The following is a 25,380-nucleotide window of genomic DNA, read 5'->3' on the forward strand; positions in this document are numbered from 1 at the left end:
GGGGCCACCAATTCAACGGCCAAGATCGATCAAGAGAACTCCGATGGGGCCCACAAGCCCAACCTTTCTTCGCCTTCCCGCCTTCCCGTTTCCGAGCACCCCTCCCTCTCCGTCGCCTCCGCTTCGTCAAAATATAAGTAGATGGACCAGACGACTGCTTCTTTCTCTCTTCTTTCCTCCACACCTCCTAAAACCCTAAACCCTCTACCGCCACTTCCCTCCTCTCCCTCCCTTCTCTTCTTCGAATTCATTGCCCGGTTCGCGTTATTCGTCATGGACGATTTGATTGCCGGATTGAAACCCTTGTCTGGCGGAATTATTGGAAGACAGCAAAGCTCTCCGATGGTGAGGTTTGCTTGCACGCTTCTTGTTTGATCGTAGCTTTGCTTCGACTTGTTTGATACTTGTCCTCGGCTTTGGTTTGGTTATGACATGGTGATGGTTTAGAGGTTTGGAAACCCTAGAAGTTATCAGTAGGTGCTCCGTGGAACTCTGATTTTGATATTTGTTGCATTATCTAATAGCTACTGTGTAAGCTAAGTGACAATTTTGTTTTCGTTTTGACCTTTTTTTTTCCTTCTATTTGTCAATTCGTAAGATTAGCCAGTTCGATGCAGTTGATAATTCTCTCTTCTTTCTCCATACTTTTCAATCTTTGTGTGCTTTTGAATAACATGCATATTTGATTTTAAATTTCTAACTGCTTGTTGTAAGAATAACGTTACGTGTAACTAATTCATAACATAAATGACTGCTTAATTTTTCAAATAGATGATTTAATTTCGGGGTATACGTCCGTGTATTGGGAAGAGTTGTCACTTTTTATGGTACGTGAGAGCTGTTTGTGGAGAATAGAGAATTTTGATGATAACCATATATTATTGATTGACATCCACAATGTTTTCGTATGCTTCTTGTCGGTTATTGTTTGTTATTGTTCTTGCAAGAAGTAGGTTGGTTCAGGGAGGTGCTTGGAGAGTGATGATCGTAGTCTTAACATAGTCTTCCATTTCGGGAATGGGAAGGGTATCAAGAATGGCTTCAAGAGCAATTCTCAGGGCAAGAAGACACCTTTCTCAGCACTTTAATGTTCCTGGCCATTTATGTTTTAGTTGTTCGAGTTTTGGACCTGGTAGATTAGATTATAATGCAGATGCTGAGTTTCTGTGCCGGGTTCCTGAGCACGGTTCTGTAGATTCTGAGTCCAGAAATTAGCGTGAGGCAGTATTTCTTGCCCAACAGGATCTCATGGGTTTATTGGCAAGTCTGTTCCGTAAGCATGCTTCTTGTCGGATCTCTGTTTTTAGTTGTGGATATGGGAGAACAGAGATTGTTCTCCCTGTGGGGTTGAGAGGGTTGACACCATCAGTTCGCACTGCGAGTACTGCCGCAGCTAGGCAACCTGATATAGGTGATGGAGATGAGGATGATGAAGATCAGGAACAAAAGCACAGGAAGGCTGTATCAGCCGAGGAATGTGATCAGGCAGTTGAAGGTCTTAGGTCCTGTTTGGGATTGCTGTTGGCAGTAGAGCTTTTGGAGCTTTTGAAAGTAGAGCTTTTAAGAAGTAAAACTTGTGGAAGTAGAGTTTTTACAAAAAAACTATTTGTTGTTTGGTAACCACATTTACAAAGTACTTTGGAAGTTTAACATATGTTTGGTAAATAAAATAAAAAAGTACTTTTGGTCTGATAAAATGACAATAAAAGACATTGCATAGTATTGTATAATAGAGAATAATATAATATAATATATTAAAATATTATTATACTATATCATATTATTATCATATAATATAACATAATATTATAATATAATATAATATTATTATAATTATAATATAATTTATAATGTAATATAAATTATATTAGTTATAATCTAATGTAATAATAGATTATAATTTAATATAATATATTATATTAGTATAATATAATATAATTATATTATTATTAAAATATTATTATGTTATATTGTATTATTATAATGTAATAATATTATAATAGATTATATTATATGTCTATAACATAAATAGTATTATGTTTTAAAATATTATTTTATTGTATCATATTATTATCATATCATATAATATAATATATACTATAATATAATATTATTATAATTATGATGTAATACATAATGTAATATATTATAATGGATTATAATCTAATCTAATAATAAATTATAATATAACAGATCATATTATATTATTGTAATATAATAATATTATATTATAATAAATATTATTATATCAAATTATATTTTAATAATATAATAATACTATAATAAATTATATTATATATTTATAATATATCGTAATATTAATTTATTATTATATTATTTATATTTATAATATAATAATATAATATGATATAATTATGAGATTTGTTAGTGGGTATTTCTGTCATTAAAAAAAAATTATTTAAATTAAAACAGCTTCCTGATATTAGTCAGAAAGCATTTTTGGAAAAAGCTTCAAAATACAGCTTTCCTCAAGTAAACCTTTTCAGCTTTTTGGCAAAGCCAAAATAGCTTTTTGATTTTTTACCAAACATCACTGTATCATCCTAAAGTGCTTTATGAGAGTCCTAAAATATTTTCTGAGAGTCAGAAAGTGCTTTTTGGCACACTAAAAGCTTAGCCTAACAGGGCCTTAGCACGGCAAAAGCTAAAGTGAAAGCTAAGAAGTTGGAGGAATCCTAGAGGATTGTAAAATCTATCATAAAGAAGTTCTGGGCCAAACTTCTTGGGGTTGGTCCTTCTTTGGGAGCTGTTGCTTCTATGAGCAGGTTTTAACTCTATCCTTTTGCCTATTGTCTTCTGCATTTGAGTCCATTCTGAAGTTCTACAATCATAATTTCTTGATTTTTTTACCTTTTTTCTTTTTTCAAGGTCGGACTGGGCCGTAAAGTTCCACCATTGGAAGGATGAATTTGTGTCTGTTCTGCAGCATTACTGGCTGGGTTTGAAACTACTTTGGGCAGATATAAGAATTTCCTCGAGCTTACTTTTGAAGCTTGCTGGTGGAAAGAACCTCTCAAGAAGAGAACAGCAGCAGCTAACTAGCACCACAGCCGATATCTTCTGGCTGGTTCCTTTTGCAGTTTTTATTATAGTTCCATTTATGGAGTTCTTGCTGTCAGTTTTCCTGAAATTATTTCCCAACATGTTGCTATCTACTTTTCAGGACAAGATGAAAGAACAGGTATGCTTTCAAAGGTTTCCACTGTGGTCAGGAAATTCACTTTGTTATCTCTATTTTTTCTTGAGAGAGAGAAAGATTGGACAGAGTCAACTTTGTTATCTACATGTTGAACTTTGATACGTAGAGGTTCTTGTTTCTGCCAATCCCCAAAGGTCAATTTTTCAAATTTTTGATTTGTGGAAACTGAAACTGTGCACAGTTAAAGAGATCTGCAGTATTTATTGTGATAAGTTGGATTGTCATCTCGCTAGGTGTGTTCATAAAAGCTTATGAGCAAATTCTTGTTAACCTTTTTTTTTTCCATTTATGAAGTGTATGGCAACCTGTAATTTGATATATTCTGTTGTTATCCTTCCCAAGGAGAACATTCAACCTCACTACTGTCTCGTGACAAATAACCTGTAGGAAGCTTTTAAAAAGGCATCTCAAAGCAAGAATGGAGTATGCAAAGTTTTTACAGGATACAGTGAAAGAAACGGCAAAAGAAGTCAAAGACTCACGAAATGGAGAAATTAAACAGACTGCAGAGGATCTTGATGAATTCTTGAACAAGGTAATATTTTTCTTGACTACATTACTCTTTTGCACTATTATCAATGTGCTATTTCACTTCTTCTGTTTGCTTTTTTAGCGTCATGAGCATTTGAACTAAATTCTTGTTAGGCTAGAACTGGTGCATGGGTTTCCAATGATGAAATTTTAAGTTTTGCAAAGTTGTTTAATGACGAGCTGACTCTGGACAATATCAGCCGGTCACGGTTATGATGCTAACTATGTGTAAGTATACATTTCATATGCTTATCTTGTGTTATTGCATCACTGATTTTTTTTTTTTTTTTTAAATGTGTGCAGGCCAAGATTGGTTAATATGTGTAAGTATATGGGAATCCCACCATATGGAACAGATAATTATTTGCGGTTTATGCTTCGAAGAAAATTATTTTGGTAGGTTATATGTTTTTAAAGTTCAAAGAAAATGCATCATCCTAACTTTTATTATCAAATTTAGTGGCTAATCAGTGGGAGATGATGGATATTGGTTGTCTTACACAATGGCCTGGGGACATCTTTTTTTGTATTGTTGGTATATGCTATATGGGTTTCCATAAACATTGGGTACCACCTCACTTAGGAGTGCACACTGAGCAGGGTCAGCCCATGGCTTGCCCGACCAGCATACATCATAAGAAGGTTGGGCCAATATTTTTATGGTATGGGTTGAACTCGAGTCACAAAGTTTTGGCCCAACTAAAATTAGGCTAGGCTTGGGCCAATGATTTATGAGCTTGATAGCCCAACCTAGCCTGAGGCAATACTTCTATAGCACATATATGTACAGTTGGCATATATATATATATATATATATATATATATATATATATATATATAATATATATATATATTACACAAATATAATAAAAAATATAATATTAAAACTTTAGGTAAAGATGCTAGTCATCTAAGGAGTACAACCTTGTTTGGGAGAGCTTTTGGAAGGCCAGAAAGTGCTTTCTGGAGAGTGAAAAGCACTTTCAGGAGATATGGAAGTGTTTGGTAAAATATTAAGAAGTGCTTTCAGATTTCTAAAAAGCTGGAAAGTTCTACTTGGGAAAGTTCTATTTTGGAGATTTTCTCAAGAGCCCTACTTGACTGATGTTTGGAAGTTGTTTTTGTTTTTTAATGAAAATTTCGTAGCAACATAATGACATTATATTATAATAATATAATAATACATTACTGTATTATATTATATTATATCATGTCATGTTACATTATATTATTATACTATGCAATATTATATTATATTACATTATCTTGTAATTATATTATATTATATTATATTATGTTATGTTATATTTTGTTACATCATATCATATTGTTACATTACAATACTATATAACATTATAATATATACATTATATCACATTATAATAATATTATACTATGTAATAGTATGTTACTATTATTATACTATAGTATATTATATAATATTATATTATATATCTTATTATGTCATATTATATTGTACTATTATGCTATACTATACAATAATATATTACATTATAGTATTTATCACATTATATTACATTATAACAATATCATACTTTGTAATAATATTTTAATACGTAATATTACATTATTATACTAGACAATACTACAATATTACAATTACATTATAATATTTATCATATTATATTATATTATAATAATTTTATACTTTATAATAATATTTTAATATGTAATAATATGTAATATTATATTATTACACAAGACAATACTATGCAATGTCCTTTATTGTCATTTTGTCATACCAAAAGTACTTTCTCAACCTTTCACTCTGTGATAAAGGAGATACTTCTAGTTAAAAAATCCATTGTGACATTATACTTGAATATGGTGTGGTAAGATTAGGTAAGGATAGAAAAAGTTAATTATACTTAAATTGATTAAGTACAGGTATATAAATCTTTAGCTTCATCAATGGTGCAATCTGAAGTTATGTTGCCAATGTTGTTTGCATAGTTAATTGCCATTGCTTTTGATAAAATATGTCGTATTATCCACTTTTCTCTACCACATTGTCTTCTTATTTGAAATTTGTTATGGAAGATATATTTCATGATGTGAAATAATGTGCAAAAATTGGGAGATTGATATTGAATATTATTCTTTGGAGGTCTGGAAGGGAGTTTGAGGAAAATATTATAATAGATACTTGTGGAGAAACTGCAGGCCTTAAGGCCCGTTAGTCTCTTATAAACACAATATTATAGAAATCAATGTTACTAAGCTCTCCAAGTTATTATATGTTGTGATGTTTGTTTGTGTTTCTTAAGCAGACACAAGATTGCTCATGATTTTGTTATGACATGAGTGCAACCTTTTTTACACAAGTTTGTCAAGCTCCGAATTGTTTATTGTAGGCTTTTTTTAGAATAAATATTACTTGTGATTCATTGTAACATATGAATGTGACCTCTTTTTTGCAAAAGTTTGTTAAGTTTGGAATTGTTTATTGCAATTTTCTCAATAAATATATTTAGATGATTGTGCCTAGTGATGATGATCTCCATGTTATATTGTGTATGTTGATTTAATGCTTACATGGTAATAACTAAACATATTGCTTACGTGATTCATTTATTGAAGATATACACCTACTTCTAAGGATGTCATGTTTTGGTATTTTTGCCACATTTAGTCAATGTTCACAATCTCAGTACCAGACCTGTACTGGTACCATGCTGACACAATGTTAGTATGTCCGATACGTGGATTGATTCAGTGCACCAAGTCTTTGTTCGGTATCGGTTTAGTATGGTATACCTGGTATGGTGCGGTATGTACCAGAATGGTGAATCTTGCTAGTTAATATGACGGTGCTAGGTGGTAAAATTAGGACGATGGGTTTACTATGAGGAAATCAGGTGGTGCAAAGTGTTATGATCTTGTGACAGACTTGAATTTTGATAGAACTAAATGGCATAAGAAATTTAAAATATCCAAATGAAAACAGCTGGGATTTGGAGTATCAGTGATGTTAGGTTTAGAAAAGAGAAAGGATTCCTCACCCCCCCCCCCCCTTCTCTCTCTTCCTCCCCTTTGGAGGATGTCCCTGTTCGCTGATTGGCTTCTGCTAGAACTATTTGGATATTTTCTTTGAAGAGCCATTTCATTGTAATAGGGCTTGGGTTTGTTTCTAGTTAAGAAGAGAGAGGTAATAAGAGTGGCTGCTTTTGAAGATTGTAACTACATGATTTACAATCTCGGAACCACCCTATCCCCACCTCCAAACCACCACGATGACCACCATGCAAGCACCCACACATGCACAAGAGAGAGAGAGTGTGTGTGAGAGGAGATGATGAAAGACATTTACTTTCAATTTAGGATTTTTCGAAGCTGGAAAGAAAAAAGCTATTTTATGCATGTGCCTTAAGGCAGGGAGCGGGGGGACCTTTGACGATAACACATACTTGCCCTTAACCTATTTCCTCTTGAGAAGCAACTAACCAGAATTGGCAGATTCTGCAGCTTGAAGGACCTCGGAAGATAACACATACTTCAGAAGATTGAAATGAGTTAAACCGAAGGCTTGCCTGAGAAGCAACCGAGCTCTTTGAAAATTCAGAATTTCTGTGATGATTTAGGTATAAGATTATCTAGGGAAGCCTGCACATTTACTGCCATAGTATGGTGTTAAAGTGGCATAGTTTGCAGACCACCCCCCTTTTGCATGGAAGAATTTGTCCGGGCTTTATATATATATATATAAAATCTGAATTTGATAATGATCCACATTTTGCCTTTTGTTCCTTTTCACTGCTTCTTTTAATTAATTTCAACTCTCTTTGTCTAGAATTCAGTCTTTTGATTTTTAAAGTTTGTTGGCATTACCATGGTTTAGCATCAAAGAAGCAATGATTTTTTCCCATTGTTTGGACAGGACAAAAAATGATGATATATTGATTCAGGCAGAGGGTGTAGAATCTCTTTTAGAATGTGAACTTAGGCAAGCATGTAGGGACCGAGGACACCTCGGCTTGCTTTCAACCGATGAGATGTGCCAATAGGTTTACAATCATCTTTATAATGTTATTGGATTTTGTAAATGATAGACCCAATTAAAAACAAGTCTCTTAAAGTTTTCTTATGCCTGTACTAAGGAAATTCTTTGCTTATTTTTCTATTGCATGCACCATTGGAAATAAAGTGCAGATGTGGAAAATACTTAGTTATTAATCATTGTTCTGTTTTATCTGTTTACATATCAATTTGCTCTTCTACATTCTTATCGCTTATGTATCAGATTCTGATCAGCTAACCATTTCCTTACTGCAATTATTTTCTTTATACTTAATAGCATTTCTAGAGTCTACTGTACGGATCTTAAAGTTTTCCAAATTTCAGCATTTTACTAAAACTTTGCTGAGTCTGATTTGACGTCCTCACCTAGGAAATTACATTTCACAGTTCTGTTATTTTAGTCAAATTTGCTAATGAAAAACTGCTAATAGTTTTACTCTTTCAATGTTTTTATCCAGCTTCGAGACTGGTTGGATTTGTCTCTCAACCGCTCAGTGCCATCTTCTCTCCTGATACTTTCTAGGTAGTTTTTCATCAGTTTTTTTTTTTTTTTTAAATATATGTTGTTTCCTCCTGATTAATTTGGATGTCATTTCTTAGAGCTTTCACTGTTTCTGGAAATATGAAACCCGAGGAGGCGGTTGCAGCTACACTATCTTCTCTACCTGATGAGGTTGTGGATACTGTTGGTACTGGTTTGCCATCTGAAGATGCTGTTTCAGAGAGGAGGAGGAAATTGGATTACCTTGAAATGCAAGAAGAACTTATCAAGGTACAATATCATATTTATTTTCTTGATGCATCTTCCTTTATCATTACCTTATTTGTTTAGTATCAGTATTGGGAGATTAATGTATTCAAACAATTTATTCAATGGATTAGTTTTCACACTTGGCTGTTTGGTTTATGATTTCTGCCTTAGAGATAAACAATGCCGTGCCCTTCTTCTTTTTTTTTTTTTGGGGGTGGTCCTCTTCTGGACCCTTGTCAAGTTTATCTTAGAATGCTGTTCCTAGTTGCATAAGCTTGAAATGTAAAACCAAGGGATTAATTGTGAGGCCCTCTCCTGCTCATGTTTCCTTGTTAAAATTTAAGAATTTGTTAGGGATTGACATCAGGTTAACCAATGGTCTTGATGATTTGCTAAATCCTTTTCCAGCACTACTAATGTGCTTAATCCTTGAGCCAAGCCTTCTTGTAATATGCTCCATTTTTTTGGCTCTAGCCTTGGTTCATATCTATTGGTCTAGTTAATTATGTTAAATTGTTTGCTACTGGTTCTACTGGACTTCTGGGCTAATTGGAATTTGTCCTTTATCATTAGCAAGCCAATGTTGTATGAGTGCAATTGTTAAAGCATGTTTCTATGCATAGAATGATAAAGTTTCCTGCAGAATTAATTGTGAGTAGATCTGTATAATCTTGCACTCTACTATTTTTTGCAACTGCTAAATGATTTCCATTATGTAGAAGCAGACAACATAAATCAAGACATTGGAAGACTAGATGATCATACATGTTAGCAAAGAATTGAATGATTCTAATGCAAAACATTATTAGTCTCAAAGACTTAAAGTCTAAACTTCAGTGGTATATGAAATCATGAGGAGCACCACCCACCAGCCTGCCCTGTAAAAGGGTTCCTTTCTTCATGTCCTAAAGTCTTGAAGCATTGCCATGTATCTATCAGCCATCTATATATGTGTACAGCTGTAGTTGTCATATTCTATTTAGCTCTTATTATCTTTGTAGTGTCACGAGATGTTCTCATGCTCAATGACTAGTCCTGCACATATGTTTTTTTTAAATGCATAGTTCTGCTTCTGAGTTCAATTTTCCATCTTTTTTATTATTGGTATGTTCAACCATTAGCATGTGGTTTCCTACATTTGATTGTTTTCTGGCAAAACTGTTTCATAACCGTGGCATTTTCCTGTATGAGTGAGTGTATCCAGCTCCAGATTATTAGGTCAGATTGCTATTAATAGTTTTGGTTTGTATGCATAGTTCTATTTCATTTCCTTCTGAGGTCGCCCAACAAAAAAAAAGAGGAAATGGAATATCAAAGCCATCATGTTATGAATTCAAATTCACTGTGGCGCAAATGATAGATGATGTGATTTCATTGGCATCATGGCATGTATATATCTTTCATGTATCAAACTCGAAAACTGTTTGCATGTGATTTGATATTGTTCAATTATTTGCATTTAATTGCTCGTCAGCTATTCAAAAGCAAGGATTATCATCATGCCTTCTACAGCAGAATTCTTTCGATCCTTTTTTGCAGTAGCTGCTAATTTGTCAGACATTATTTTTTTCCTTCTTAATGAGCACATAAGTAAAATATGTTGGCTGCTATCATGATCCTCTTTTAAAAATTTTATTTTACTCAACTTTGCAATCCTTTGCATCTCATTGTGCATTCTGCAAATCTTTGTTTTTTTGGTGCTTATGTAGGAGAAAGAAAGGGATCAAAAGAAAGAGGAGAAAGCTAGGATGGAATCTTTGAGGAATGATGAGGATGTGGCTTTGAAGGAGTTAACAATTCCTACCGCAAAGGAAGTAGAGGAGCTGGCAAGAATGAAAGCGTGGGAAAAAAGAGAAGACCTCTGTAAAATCAGCCGTGCATTAGCTGTTCTAGCTTCAGCATCAGTAAGGACTGATATGAATATCCTTTCATCAACTTTTAGCTGTCCCTAGCATTTACAATGATTTTACAACTGCTTCCAAAACTCATATATTGCTTTTCCGTTAACCTTGCAGTCTGTCAGCAGGGAGCGTCAAGAGTTCTTGAGTCTTGTTAACAAAGAGGTATATTTCATCTTTTAGGTATGAATATTGCTACTTTTTGCATCTAGGCTTGAATGGCTCACTTTATATTGTCAAGGTAGACCATATGCACTTATGACCGGAAGCCTTCTCTTATCTCTGGGAATAAAACTTGTATTCTACATTTCATACTGCAGATAGAACTGTACAACACCATGCTCGAGGGTCTTGAATGAGAAGCAGCTAAGAAAGCATATAGTGCAGTCAGGGAGAATACTGACCATGATGCTGAAGCAGCTGCAGAAGATAAGGTCTCATCAGCACTTATAAACAAGGTAAGATTTCTTTTCACTTGCACAGCTTATCTCTTCTTCACTCTTCTCATAGTTGGAAACATATTTAACTAAATGGTATTGACATTTTCTCCGCATGCTTTTCTTTTTTCCTATCACAACCCTTCCATATACTGAGTATGTGCAAATGTGCACCATGTTAGCCTTGCACCAATCATCTTTATTGTTAATGTTCATGCATGAATTTCTTTTTCTTCCTTTCATTTATAGAATTGAATGCAGTGCAATACCAATTACAAATCCCTTGTTTTCAGTATGTTTTTCTTATTTTCTAGAACCTGGTTGGAATCTGTATTATTGTCACTAACGAATTAATAACTGCTTCTTTGAACTTCTTAAGGTGGATGTAACAGTATCAGTTATAAAGTTTCTTGGGAGAATTCGTTTGTACCATTTTGTTTTATGGAGGCAATTAAGAAACTAGTTGCATACTTGCATGATATGTTCTTAGGATATCAAGGTTCTAGTATTTTCTTATCTGGATATTTCTTCCTTCGATACTTCTTTTGGGGGATAGGGGATTATATAATGCCATTTTTCTGCACTCCAGGTTGATGCAATGCTCCAAGAACTTGAAAAGGAGATTGATGATGTAGATGCTATAATTGGTAACTGCTGGCAGCTACTTGACAGGTAATTATTCTTTGCTTTTTGTTTTTCCTTTTTTGCATGCGTTGTGGGTTTTAAGATGGAAAAATAGGCTTGTCCCTTCCATTTTTTTTAAGCAGATCTGAGTGGCATGTAATATTTACAACATTGCAACTACGGTCCCTATTGCCATTACTACCCCATCATTCACACCTATGTGGCCATCTCTTGTCCCAGTGAGCTTCTATAAATCCTTTATTATCTTGTGTCCTGCTATTCAGTTGTTCCACAACTTAGTCGGCCTATCTACTAAAACTTTATTCGAATTTAAAACAACTATATTTGTTGTTTTTGGTGTTATATCATGAATATTTTATGCAGATTCGCTTTTTCCCTCAGACACTCTATGCTACTTCAGACCATACATGGCTGTAGACCAAGACACTTTTTAATTTTGCCTCTTTGGTTTTTCTTCATATTTTGTTGGTTGAATTGATATCCTTTTGGCTTCCCAGGTTTGGAATGTAACTGATGATTTCTTTTTTTCCGTATTTGAAATTTCTCACTCTATGAAGTACTCTGTTGCTTATATTTTAGTGATCATGATGGCAAAGTGACACCAGAAGAGGTTGCAGCTGCAGCCATGTACTTAAAAGACACCTTAGACAAGGCGGATGTCCAGGAACTCATCAGCAACATTTCTAGGGATAGAGGTTGATTGCTGAATACTTGGCAAATTTTTTCACAGTTCCATTTAAATTGGTTTCGCTTGTCTAGCTTCTGAATTTATCATAATAGCACATTGATCATATTTTCCTCTTCTAATTTTTATTTTGACAGAAGGGAAAATTCTTGTTGAAGACATAGTCAAGCTAGGCAGTCAAATAGATGATGCCAATGGAGATGAAACAGAACTTCAGTCGTTGGTAATACAATTGCGGTTTCTTATGTAATTTTCAGATAACCATTTTTTTATTCCGGGTCAAAATTTTGGTGGCCTGGTCAAAATAACCTATGTATATATGTGGTTATATAAGATAGTTAGTGCTCACGTATGTTCTGTATCAATTTATTTGTTTGCACTTTTTGCCCTGTCCAGTTTACTGACCTAAATGTGATCTATATTGTCAAGCTTACTTTGGCAACCTATTGATTCTTTATGCAATGGATAAAGGTCGTATCTTTTGCTGTTGTTAATGCAAAATGTGGTCCAGTCCTCGAAGAGCTTGATTCGGTTCTCCCTCTTGGAGATATTATGTAGTGAACCCATGTTCAGTTTATTCATCTTTTTATTTTTATTTTTTTCTAGGGGCCCCATATTTATTGCATGCATTGTAGCTGTTAGTTGTTTTGGCTGATTAGCTAACGATATCCCCACATGGGCATCGCCTTCTGAAGTTTTATTGTGTCAGAGTTTGGATTGTGGCTTCAGATCATGTAGCAGAGTTCTATCAAAAGATTTGACCTGGGGGTTCCACCATTTGCAAAGTGTCAACTCTTAGATCAGATTCATGCAGCATTTTGTTAGCGTAATTCTCGGAGTGCCGTTTCTGTCCAATGTCTTTTGGAAGTCTGGTATTTTGGTATCTGATGGTTCTTAACTAATGACTGAAATTGACGGAGAACTATAAAATTGCAGTATTTTTGTTTAACAAAGGTATAATTGATTCTATTGGGTTTTATAGTGAATGGCTGTGTGGATCTTTAGTCTTTTCTCCTTTACGAGAGTTCTTCTTTGAGGCTTTGGAGATATGCCGGTTCAGCATGACCCTACATTTATTTGTGAGGCTTCTCGAATCAGTTTAGGGGTTTTGGTTCTCATTATTCGGTAACCAACCCAAAGTTTTCTCCCACTCTCATTACAAATAGAATGAGCAAGGCCACGACGGAAAGCTTCAGCTCTCGCCACGCCAAGAACGAGACTCGCAGGCATTAAGCTTCAGTTAAGCATTATAGCTGTGGGCTTTGACAAGCATCTCGTAATCTCTTTTCCGAGAGTAGTTTGTCTCTTTTCTGTATTCATCTTTCGACCTTGAGATTTGAAAACCAGTCCATCTTGTGGTTTTGTACTCCATTCCAATTCACCAGTGTTAACTAGCAGTGGGTTGGTGGATTGGTCTTCTTGTGCTCTCCATTAAGAATTTCCTCTCATCCGTTCGCTTTGTAGTTCTTTCCTGTTTGTCTCCCTAGGATTCCAACTGAACAGGAGATTCGCTCTCTATTAAACTGGCATTCAGTCATTTTCCTTTGAATGTATCATAATTATGGATTGTCGTCCCTTTGATTGTCTTCTTTCAAGTTGACATTCTTGGAACAAGACTCCATTTTAGTTACTATGACGTTGCTGAGTTAGGATGTCGGAATGGTTCTTCTATCATTCTTTGGAATGATTTATAGCGTTCCTCTAGTTGGTTTGAAAAAAAAAAAACATAATGCAATATGGGCTGTATAACACATATTAGACGATAAAAAGAACGGCTAGTTGGCAGCTTGCGCGGAGTCTACAAAATTGCGCATCCAATGTATAGCTGATAAACGAGATGTAGCTTGATCTCCATTCCAAAAAGACGCGAGGGTTATGTAGTATGAGCTACAAAATGTGCACCCGAATGTTTTTTTTTTTTTTTGCTCTCTTAAAAAAAGTGCAGATGGTGACCAATTTACCATCAGTGTCCGAACTATAACACTTTCTTAGCATTCTTTATTGACATAAATTAACTAGATTCCTATTCAAATGTATTCAAGGAACAAAAATAATAGGTAATTAACTGCTGGTCCCTTTTTTGACTTCATTCTAACAAAATATTTTTGTTGACCAAAACTTTTAACTCCCGTCCATTCTTTTATACTACAGTAACAAAACATCCTTTTGACGTCATCTTATTTTAAAAAATATCGAACTTACCCTTTACTTTCATCTTCCTTTCTCTTTTTTCTTCGTTCCTCCCTTTCCTTCAACATAAAAGAGAAAATGGACTCCGCTGCTCTCACTACAAGGCTTCTCAACTTGATCTCTAACCCTAGTTCTTCTTCTTTGTTCTTCTCCATAAGGTGTCGGCCATGTTGGAGGCTGCTCTCCCTCACCGTATGCTACTTCCAGACCCTCAACCTTGCTCCCACCCCTTCCCCAAGCTTGGCTCTCTTCTCGCCTGCTCTACCATCTCTACCTAGGAGGCCTCGTCAACCTCCCTGGCCTCTGCCTCTGCTGCCTCGTTGATGAGTTCTGGTCCATCCCCGAGCTGATTGATCGCTCCACGCACAGGCCGTCAAAAGAAGCCTCCTTTGTAATGTTTTTGTTCAGAGATCTTTTATTCGAATGTATGCAAAGTGCCTTGCTTGCCATGATGCTCATAAAGTGTTTTGCAGAATGCAACATCCAGATGTTGTTTCTCAGAATCATTTGACCATCAGGTTTATAAACAACGGCGATTTGGAGACTGTGCGGAAGGTTTTCGATGGAATGGCTAAGAGATATAGTTTCTTGGAGCATTATGGTTGATGGGTATGCGAGATATGGGCTGAAGGAGATTGCTCAGGACCTCTTTGATGCAATGCCCAAGAGGAATCAGTTTTCATAGAATTCATTGATATTTGGTACTCGAGATGTGGTAGCGTGGAAGTTGCTAAGTTAGGATGTCGGAATGGTTCTTCTATCATTCTTTGGAATGATTTATAGCGTTCTTCTAGTTGGTCTGAAAAATAAAAAAATAATGCAATATGAGCTGTATAACACGTATTAGACGATAAAAAGAACGGCTAGTTGGCAGCTTGCGCGGAGTCTACAAAATTGCGCATCCAATGTATAGCTGATAAACAAGATGTAGCTTGATCTCCATTCTAAAAAGACACGAGGGTTATGTAGTATGAGCTACAAAATGTGCACCCGAACTTTTTTTTTTTGCTCTCTTAAAAAAAGTACAGATGGTGACCAGTTTACCATCAGTGTCCGAACTATAACACTTTCTTGGCATTCTTTATTGACATAAATTAACTAGATTCCTATTCAAATGTATTCGAGGAACAAAAATAATAGGTAATTAACTGCTGGTCCCTTTTTTGACTTCATTCTAACAAAATATTTTTGTTGACCAAAATTTTTAACTCCCGTCCATTCGTTTATACTACAGTAAAAAATATCCTTTTGACGTCATCTTATTTTAAAAAATATCGAACTTACCCTTTACTTTCATCTTCCTTTCTTTTTTCTTCGTTCCTCCCTTTCCTTCAACATAAAAGAGAAAATGGACTCCGCTGCTCTCACTACAAAGCTTCTCAACTTGATCTCTAACCCTAGTTCTTCTTCTTTGTTCTTTTTCATAAGGTGTCGGCCATGTTGGAGGCTGCTCTCCCTCACCGTATGCTACTTCCAGACCCTCCACCTTGCTCCCACCCCTTCCCCAAGCTTGGCTCTCTTCTCGCCTGCTCTACCATCTCTACCTAGGAGGCCTTCGTCAACCTCCCTGGCCTCTGCTTCTGCTGCCTCGTTGATGAGTTCTGGTCCATTCCCAAGCTGATTGATCGCTCCACGCACAGGCCATCAAAAGAGGCCTCCTTTGTAATGTTTTTGTTCAGAGATCTCTTGTTCGAATGTATGCAAAGTGCCTTGCTTGCCATGATGCTCATAAAGTGTTTTGCAGAATGCAACATCTAGATGTTGTTTCTCAGAATCATTTGATCATCAGGTTTATAAACAACGGCGATTTGGAGACTGTGCGGAAGGTTTTCGATGGAATGGATAAGAGATATGGTTTTTTGGAGCATTATGGTTGATGGGTATGCGAGATATGGGCTGAAGGAGATTGCTCAGGACCTCTTTGATGCAATGCCCAAGAGGAATCATTTTCATAGAATTCATTGATATTTGGGTACTCGAGATGTGGTAGCGTGGAAGTTGCTAAGTTAGGATGTCAGAATGGTTCTTCTATCATTCTTTGGAATGATTTATAGCATTCCTCTAGTTGGTCTGAAAAATAAAAATATAATACAATATGAGCTGTATAACATGTATTAGACGATAAAAAGAACGGCTAGTTGGCAGCTTGCACGGAGTCTACAAAATTGCGCATCCAATGTATAGCTGATAAACGAGATGCAGCTTAATCTCCATTCTAAAAAGACGCGAGGGTTATGTAGTATGACTACAAAATGTGCACCTGAATGTTTTTTTTTTTTTGCTCTCTTAAAAAAAGTGCAGATGGTGACCAATTTGCCATCAGTGTCTGAACCATAACACTTTCTTGGCATTCTTTATTGACATAAATTAACTAGATTCCTATTCAAATGTATTCGAGGAACAAAAATAATAGGTAATTAACTTCTGGTCCCTTTTTTGACTTCATTCTAACAAAATATTTTTGTTGACCAAAACTTTTAACTCCCGTCCATTCTTTTATACTACAGTAACAAAACATCTTTTTGACGTCATCTTATTTTAAAAAATATCGAACTTACCCTTTACTTTCATCTTCCTTTCTTTTTCCTTCGTTCCTCCCTTTCCTTCTACATAAAAGAGAAAATGGACTCCGCTGCTCTCACTACAAGACTTCTCAACTTGATCCCTAACCTTAGTTCTTCTTCTTTGTTCTTCTCCACAAGGTGTCGTTATGTTGGAGGCTGCTCTCCCTCACCGTATGCTACTTCCAGACCCCCAACCTTGCTTCCACCCCTTCCTCAAGCTTGGCTCTCTTCTCGCCTGCTCTACCATCTCTACCTAGGAGGCCCTCGTCAACCTCCCTGGCCTCTGCCTCTGCTGCCTCGTTGATGAGTTCTGGTCCATCCCCGAGCTGATTGATCGCTCCACGCACAGGCCGTCAAAAGAGGTCTCCTTTGTGATGTTTTTGTTCAGAGATCTCTTATTCGAATGTATGCAAAGTGCCTTGCTTGCCATGATGCTCATAAAGTGTTTTGTAGAATGCAACGTCCAGATGTTGTTTCTCAAAATCATTTGATCATCAGGTTTATAAACAACAGCGATTTGGAGACTGCGCGGAAGGTTTTCGATGGAATGGCTAAGAGATATAGTTTCTTGGAGCATTATGGTTAATGGGTATGTGAGATATGGGCTGAAGAAGATTGCTCAGGACCTCTTTGATGCAATGCTCAAGAGGAATCAGTTTTCATAGAATTCATTGATATTCAAGTACTCGAGATATGGTAGCGTGGAAGTTGCTCGGGGCATCTTTGACCAGATGAGGCTAGAGTGGAGTGTGATCACTTAGACAGCTATGATCTCGGGATACACACAGAATGGCCGGTTCAAGGAAGCCTTGGACCTTTTCCTCGAGATGCAAATTGCAGGTGTGGCACCAAATAAAATCACGCTTGTAAGCATTCTTTTAGTGGTTGCACAACTTGGTGCTCTCAGTCAAGGGAGGTGGATCCATGCTTACATGGATAGATGGGTATGGAAGTGGACTTGATCCTTGATTCGGCTCTAGTGGACATGTACTCAAAATGTGGCTGCATTGAGGATGCTGCTAGCATCTTTGAAAAGCTCAAGCATAGAGAATTATCAGCTTGGTACACAATTAAATTAACATAGTATACAGTTAACTAACTATGGTACACAGTCAAATAAATACAATACACAGTTAACTAAATATGGTACACAATTAAATGAATATAGTACACAGTTAAATGAACACTGCACATAGTTAAATAAATAATATACACAGTTAAAGTAACATGATACATAGTTAACTAAATATGGTATATAATTAAATGAATATGGTACACAGTTAAATAAACACTGCACACAGTTAAATGAATAATATACACAGTTAAATTAACATGGCACACAGTTAATTAACTATGGTATATAGTTAAATAAATATAGTACACAGTTAAATAAATATGATACACAGCTAAATAAATATTATACATAATTAAATAAATAATATATACGTTAAATTAACATGGTATACAGTTAACTAAATATGGTATATAGTTAAATTAATATATACATAGTCAAATAAATACTATATATAGTTAAATAAATACTGTACATAATTAAATTAATATGATACACAGTTAATTAATTATGGTATAAAATTAAATAAATATCGTACACAGTTAATTTACTATTGTACACAGTTAAATGAATATTGTACACTGTTAAATTAACATGGTATACAGTTAAATGAATACTGTATACAGTTAAATTAACATGGTATATAGTTAACTAACTATGATATACAGTTAAACTAATATGGTACATAGTTAACTAAATATGATACACAATTTAATAAATATTGTACATAGTTAAATTAATAATATACATAGTTAAATTAACATAATACATGGTTAACTAAATATGATATATAGTTAAATTACTATAGTACATAATTAAATAAATACGGTACACAGTTAAATTAATATGGTACATAGTTAACTAACTATGGTATACAATTAAATAAATATAATATACAGTTAATTTGCTACTGTGTATAACTAAATTAATATGATATATAGTTAATTTACTAATGTACATAGTGGTCATCCATTAGATAAGAGATGGGGTCGGCAAGATGGCCGAAGGCAAGGCCGAGGAGGGCATTGTCGGCAACAATGGTGATAGTATATAGTTAATTCACCATTGTACATAATTGACTTACTAATTAACATGGTATACAATTATTTAACCACTGTATACAATTAAATAAGTACGATATACAGTTAATTTATTATTATACATAAATAAATAAATATGATACATAATTAATTTATCATTGTGCATAGTTAACTAGCTACTGTATATAGTTAAATTAATATGGTGCATATATAATTAACTTACCACTATGTATAGTTAAATAAACATGAAACGCAGTTAACTGGCCACTGCATACAGTTAAATTAACATGGTACATAATTAATTTATTACTGCACATAGTTAAATTAATATAGTACATAGTTAATTTACTACTATATATAGTTAATTTATCACTGCACATAATTAATTTATCATTACATATAATTAATTAATTTTTTTAATTAATTTATTATTTTTTTATATAGACACGTTTCTCCGTTTCAATCCTCCTCCCATCATTTTACATACATAAAGAAATGGAAAGAAAGTATGATATTAAATTGAAGATATTTTTGTCTCGTGAGGGGTAAAAGTTAAAGTCCCATTAAAAATAGATCGAAAGTTGTATAAAAAACCAACAAGATTTAAAAATTAAAGTTTGATCAACAAATGGACCGGACATTAATTTTTTTAAAAATAAACAAACAAGCATGGAATAGTCCTCGTACCATTTGATATTTCAAAAGCAAATAAGCAATAGCACACCGAAGTTATAACCCAAAGATATAGAGCAACTAGTGCAGACAGCAATGATTAGCCAATCTTGACCATAGCAATGCCCAGTTTACCACTTTGACCAATACTTGGCCACAAATTCTGTGATATTCCTATCTGAGCTTGCACCCTCCCCCACTGACCTTTTGGCCAACTCCCCCAACTTCCTTGCATTCCTCCTAATCTCCTCACTCCTCTGCCCCTCCATCACCACCCTCACACACCTCTCACCTCCTCTCTCCCCACCAATCCCTTCTCACTGGCCCTCACCCATACCCCAATCTTCCAAACATCCTCAATATACTTGGCATTCATTGGCTGATCTGTCCATTGTGGCATTCCAATCATCGGCACGCCCAAGCTGATCTCCTCTATAGTTGAATTCCATCCGCTATGTATTAGCAAATAGCTAACTGCCTCATGTGATAGCACCGTCATTTGTTCGCTCCACAAAACCACCAACCTTTGCTCTGATGACAAATCTTTTATAAAGTTTTTTGGGAGTTTGGAGGCTTTTGAGGATTTCACCACCCAAAGAAAGTGTTTGCCACTGTTGAGAAGGCCGAAGGCGAGCTCTACCATTTGATCGGGCCCGAGTGTGACCATATTGCCAAATGATACATAGACGACAGAGTTGGAGGGCTGAGAGTTGAGCCATTGCATGCAGAGGGCGACACTCGGACTGTAAAGGTGGAAGCCATAGTGAGAGTCGGATGGGAACAGGTTATCCAAGTATGAAGATGGCATGGTGGGGCCTATGATCTTGGCTTGCCATGTGGACGCCATGTAGTCAGCTTCCTGCTTAAATTTTCAACAATAAGAAAGGTTAATTTTTTCTTTTTTACTTCTAAAATTATAATTAAGGGTTTGTCCAGACCTAGCTTAGATGCTTTTCTTTGGGTTGCAAGAAGAAGAAAAAGACTCACAGAGGTTTTTTTTCTTCCCATAGGATTTACATTGGATGAAGATTTGTTGATACAAGGTTATGCTTAAATGGATGGCTCGATGCATGAATGTTATAGGATTTTCAATCCACCCCTGCAGAAATACCCAAATAGACAAGGAAAAGGCCCAAAATATATTATTAGATTCAATAAAAAGGAAAAAAAGCCCATGACGTACCCAGCTAACTCACGTTCATTATGCAACAAACTTTTACTCAGCCTCCACTCTATCATTGAATTCTTAGCCACTCCGCTTACAAGACTTTCAAATTCGTGGCTACTCAACATTTAAAATATAAAGTGGGTATCATTTTTTTTCTATTTTAATTTGGAGTCACTTTGTCGGCATCATCTCGTAATACAGATAAGCATCAAATAAATTTTCCATGACCCACATGAACCGTAGTGCAAATCCTTTAGAACACTAGACAAGGAAACTAATTACTATAATTGAGAAAACTTTCATTGGCTATGCAATTCTGTTTTCTGACCCTCATCCAGATAGTAGAAATTTCTTATAGACTGAGTTGCGGAGAATCATCATGCATAATTGTTGTTCATAATAACGGCCACTATTGGATCTCACTACGAAAGAATTGCCTCTGATCTGTCTAGACTTTTTAGTGAAAGATTGCCCCACATAGCCGAAGTGTTCTAGACAAGGCTTAGAGTTGCACAACCGATAGAAACCAATCACGCATCACTGCTAAAGAATATTTTCACTACTAAATCTCTTAAGGTTTTGTGCAACACAAGCCCATGTTCTTTTTTTTTTTGGGGGGGGGGGGGGGTTATTTTAAGAAACCAGTAGATCCCGTCCCTGCTGTTCCTGCATATATGTCAGGTTAAAGTCAAACAGGATCACAAACACACACACACACCTCGGGCTCCAGCTCGTAGAAGGAGTTGACAAAGACCACATTCACCTTCTCCAAATTCTTGTACTGCTCCACCACCAGCTTCAAGTACGACGGGTACGACACCGCATCCGCCTCCGAAACGAAGGATGGCAGGTCGTCCGGCTCAAGCCGGTGCAAACCGGGCAGCGGGACCGGCCTAGTCGCCGGTATCCCGAGCCGACCCTCGTTACCTGACCGTAGACTATGTTAACCCCGCACGACTGCGTGAAGAACGCCGCCGTCACCGCCCGTGCCGCTCCCCGACGTCCGGGCCCACGGGAGGAAGGCGTCGTAGACCAGAACCCGGACCGGCCGGCCCGCGGCAAGTTCGGACTGGATGAGCTCGTCGAGGGTCGTGGATCCGACCGACTCGAGGCGGTCGTGGTAGGTCGGGATGGAGCCCGCATCGTGAAGCCGGTCCGAGTTCGAGGCAGGTGGTGGGCAAGACGTGGCGCGGGTGATGGCGATGGCGAGGAAGCCGTGGGAGAAGAGGCGCTTGGCGAATTGGAGCATGGGGTTGATGTGGCCTTGGCTTGGGTAAGGGAGGACCAGGGGCGGGCTTGGTGCGTGCTCTTCTCCATGCCCTCTTCTTTCGACTTTTTTCTCTCTTTTTTTAAGGCCTGTTGTAGCCAATCCCCTCATCGCTGATCGCCGAAAACGAGCACCTATAAAGGAAAGTCCATACTGATCGAAGATACCTTCGGCGAGACCCTCCGACGGTCAAGTCAGAGAAAGACTAGGCAACAGTAGAGAGAATTAGGGGACTCAGCAGTGGAGAGAGCGAGAGAGAGAAAAAGCCCCCCTCAAGCTGCTGCTTACCTCGTTTTATAGTAGGAGGTGGTATGGTCCCATCGTCGGTGATGTAGACAACTGAAGAGTTGTCAAATCGCCAGGGGTTGTCATGTTGTTGACGAGCTGACAGGTCCTAGGAATTAATTCGCGTCCTTGGCAGAACAGCGTCCCAGTTTCTGGCAGGACAATGCCCCCCGGCGGTTGCACGGCATGTCCTTGATAGGACTGCAGCCCACGCCGCTCTTTGGCATCCAGAAAGGCCTGTAGAGGTCGAAAGCCGGTTGTCCAAGCCGACAGGGAGTCGGTGATGTGAGGTCGGCTTTCAGGCGATCGGAGGCAGTGTTGGCCTGTTAGGCCGACATGTTCCGGCCGGGCATGATCGGTAGTTACCGTTAGTGTTGCCCGTCGTCAGACAGGCAAAGTCGGTCGGTCCATCCTCGAGGATGGGTCGGCATCGGGATCCATCGATGAGTCGGCGTCGAGGATGGGTCGGCGTCGTAACCCGTCGGTGAGTCGGCATCGGTGAGTCGGCATCAGGGTCGGTCGGTATATCCCAACAGTTGCCCCCCCACTCCTGAGCCTGATGTCACGTTGGCCCGTATTTCCATGCAGGAGGGACGTCGGGCGAAAGGAGTGGATTCTTCACTGTGTCATGCCTTGATTCTGCTGATCTCACCAGCGGACGATCCGGACAAATCGGTGCCTGACGACCTGATGTTCGATGATTCGATGTCAGACGATCCGGTGTTAGGCGATCTAGTGTCGGACGATCTGGTGTCAGACGATCCAGTGTCGGACGATCTGGTGTCAGACGATCCGGTGTCAGGCAGCTTCTGGGGAACGCAAACCGCCGTCTGGCGCTCCCTTGGGAGCGCAGGCCGTCGTCAGGCGTCCCATTGGGAACGCGGATCGCGGTCAGCGAATTAATTCTGAGGTACGATTTTCTGCCACGTATCGGGAGGTCGTTAGACCGGAGTCATTCGTGCAAATGAAGGCGACGTGGCCCGATCTGGGATGGGTGCGCCGAACCGTCGGGCCGGAGGAGGGCCCGGATGTCGCCACGTGTCGATCATCCGAGAGGTTCTCATCGGCGCGCCCACATCCCGACCGTCGAAAGGCCTTATATATATGGGGCCACTTGTTTCCAAAACCTCACTTTTCATGGTTTTGCTGCGGAGACTCTGCCCGAGCGGTCCCCCCTCCGTCCCAGGTAGCTGCTTCCACCTTCATTCTTCGGAAGGTCCATCCGAGACTTGTGTTTCCATTCGCCTTGTTCTTGCTTCTTTTGAAATCCTTTCTTCTTCTTCATCTTTGTCTTTTCCTTCTTCTTGGTTCTGGCATCATGGCCAGGACTTCTCCTCGGGAAGCTCGGTCGGGGAATCCGACCGATGATCTTCGGTCGACCCCGGAAGTGGAGGTCTCCTCACTTTCGGAGCCGAATGTCGATCGGATTTGGGATCAATATTGTATCCCGGAGCAGTTCCAACTCTTCGCCCCTGGGGCCGGGGGACGGGTCAACAACCCGCCCGCGGGCCAGGTGGCTTTGTATGTCGAGGACCTCCGGGCTGGTCTTCGGCTTCTGATTCTGAAGTTTGTTCGGAATCTCCTAGATTATTACGGACTTTGTCCGATGCAACTGGCGCCGAACTCAATTCGGTTAATAATCAGCTTCGCCCTGTTGTGTCAGCTCTTGCCGACCAACCCTCGGATCTCTCTCTTCCGGGCATTCTTTGTCCTCCGACCCCACCCTAAGGCCCGAGGGTGGTGGCTCTTCAATCCCCGGAAGGGTTTTTCTTTCATCACTGATCTTCCATCGTCCATTCATGGGTAGAAGAATCAGTTCTTCTTCGTTTCCTCTTCTTCTCCTTGGGGTTTTCTTTCCCACTGGGGCGAGCCTCGGACCGAGGCGAACGAGAACAGCCGAGTGGAGGCAGACGACCGGGAGAATTTCTACCGACTCAAATATATGTCGGTACCGAAGCAGAGGGAGCTTGTTACCGAACAAGCCCTCTATGACGCTGGCCTGAGCCTGGTCCTCCGTCTAGGTACTGCCCGATCCATCGGTTGTCTTTTTGCTTTGTGTTTGTCCCCGAACATGTACTGATTCTCTTATTGAAATTGCAGGTACGCCGCCAAGGATGAGGCTAACCGACGCCGAAATTCGACAATATGTGGCGAGGAAGAGGTCGGCATTCGGGGTCGGGCCCTCACGACCGTCGAAGAAACCCTCGATAGCAGCGCCGACCGCCACCGCATCGACGGTCGATCATTCGGAGCCGGTCATCGCGCTTTCGGCCCCGACAGCACCACCGGAGGAGCAGCCGGTGGAGGGAATGACCGAAGGAGCGTCGGCGGTTTCGCCGATGGAGGAGGCGTAGGATATCGTTCGGGAACCCGAACGTCCTCCGTCGGTGCCCGCTGCTGCCTCGGGGGACGCTCAATCAAGCTCGAGCATCCCTTCCTTCCTCGATCTGCGGGCCTGGGTGGCCGATCGAGGGAAGGCCCCGATGGCCCCCGCTGACGACCCAAGGTCGGGGGGTCGCGCCACGTCGTCTGGCGCCCGGGTCTCCGAGGGAGCGTCAGCCCTGACCGACCATAACTTGGCCAGGAGACTATGTCAGGGGACCCTCCTCCCAGCTGACGTGGAGGTTCTGAAGGCTCGGCAGGTGACCGAGATGCTGTCTTCTTTTTACTCGATCATGATCAGGGTAAGTTTTGCCTCGCCTCCTTCCTCCATTACCGTCTTTATTATTTCGTCTTTCTGACGGTCAGTTCCCGTTTGCAGTCGATTTACACTATGTCCGAACTAGAGGCCGGATACCGGAGGTTCGGGGATGTTCGGGCAGCCCGGAAGGACAAGGCGATGACCGCCAAAGTCTAAAAGGCGGTACTGGTCGAGCAGTTGAAGCTGTCGACCGATCGGGAGGCGAGGCTTGAAGAC

General features: G+C 38.7%; 2 pseudogenes; one reads left to right on the top strand and one right to left on the bottom strand.

Annotated features, from left to right (window-relative positions):
* The first annotated feature begins 122 nt into the window (after positions 1-122).
* Positions 123-12,655, top strand: LOC105034956 (uncharacterized; annotated as a pseudogene).
* A 7,056-nt stretch (positions 12,656-19,711) lies between these two features.
* Positions 19,712-22,346, bottom strand: LOC105035880 (UDP-glycosyltransferase 74E2-like; annotated as a pseudogene).
* Between the last annotated feature and the right edge of the window lie 3,034 nt (positions 22,347-25,380).

The sequence above is a fragment of the Elaeis guineensis genome, chromosome 1 (genome assembly GCF_000442705.2).
Source record: "Elaeis guineensis isolate ETL-2024a chromosome 1, EG11, whole genome shotgun sequence".
Lineage (NCBI taxonomy): Eukaryota > Viridiplantae > Streptophyta > Magnoliopsida > Arecales > Arecaceae > Elaeis > Elaeis guineensis.